The following is a 1,158-nucleotide window of genomic DNA, read 5'->3' on the forward strand; positions in this document are numbered from 1 at the left end:
GATCGTTTTTTTAGTGTATACATTTGATTGGTTTTTTGGTATACATCTATGTTGTTAAATTGTAAAGTGCCTTGAGATGACATGTTGTGAATTGGCGCTTACTCTTCATCGCCCCCTAGTGTCGCCTTCCTTCTCATTGGTTTTCTTGTTCTTTCTCTGTACACCTGTTCCCACACAGATCCGTACTCCAATCTTTGTCCTGTTAGTCTCTAGACAGCGTTTATTTATCCCTTCCTCTGCAGTTTGTCTTTGCAGGATCGTCATTTTATTTCACGTACTCATCAGTTCCTGTCAGCCTCCTATTGGTCGTGTTCCCGTCTTCATTACTTTGGATTTAAACTACCGCTGCCTTCATCATTAAATCTAACAGAACTAATCTCTGCCTCCCTTTCTGCTTTTTGACTCCAGCTGCCATCTTCCTCACATCCTGACAGAAAAACACGTATTCACTTTGTGCTTTGCAAATTATGTTCCTTTCTTTAACATTGAATTCATCCCGAATTTTGATAAATTTTACTTGAATTCTCTAAATTTGAAATATCCAATCAGAAATAAACAATCTAGAAAGCGACTTAAGAATAAGAAATAAATTTTCCTTTTTTACTTACCACCCTGAAACAGGAACTGAGGAGAGAATCAGGGGAAGAAAACAGAGATTCACAGCTGGCAGCCCTCATGGCGGCTTGGGAACTTCGCTCTTTTGTTTCTGTGTATTTAGTGCAGCTTGAATTTAGCTGAAGACACAAATAAACAGGAGAGAACAACAGATAAACGAAACTCCACAAAAACAAGGATCTATAGAAGAAAACATGTTTTACTAATCCTACCTTCCAGCCATGGAAGAAATCCTCCAGTGTCTGAGCTTGAGATCCATCAGGTAAAGGAAAATCATCGCCTGCATCATTAGTGTTAGTTCCCAGGAGTCCGGTTGAAGCACCTGTGGAGTTTAACGTGTTTGATCATTGAAGGAAACAAGTGTTATACATAAAAACAGCAATTAATCTTCTTAGGGTTTCAAAATCCTCCTTCTCACATATAAAGCCTTAAATGGCCAAGCTCCATCTGATATCAGAGATCTGCACTGCAAAAACGATCTAGAAATAAGTAAAAATTTCTTAAATTAAGTATATTTATCCTTATTTTAAGTAGGTAAATGAG

The 1,158-nt window shown here is 37.8% G+C and overlaps 1 long non-coding RNA gene across 1 annotated transcript in view; it reads right to left on the minus strand.

Moving 5' to 3' along the window:
• LOC107104432 overlaps nt 1-938 on the minus strand; it is a 3,677-nt gene extending 2,739 nt beyond the window's left edge. The window contains exons 1-2 of the long non-coding RNA XR_001482254.1: nt 828-938; nt 609-734 (exon numbers count right to left, since the gene is read on the minus strand). This is a non-coding gene — a long non-coding RNA (uncharacterized LOC107104432). The remainder of the gene's footprint in view (nt 1-608; nt 735-827) is intronic.
• Between the last annotated feature and the right edge of the window lie 220 nt (nt 939-1,158).

This window comes from Cyprinodon variegatus, unplaced genomic scaffold, assembly GCF_000732505.1.
Source record: "Cyprinodon variegatus isolate N-32 unplaced genomic scaffold, C_variegatus-1.0 Scaffold1737, whole genome shotgun sequence".
Classification (NCBI taxonomy): Eukaryota; Metazoa; Chordata; class Actinopteri; order Cyprinodontiformes; family Cyprinodontidae; genus Cyprinodon; species Cyprinodon variegatus.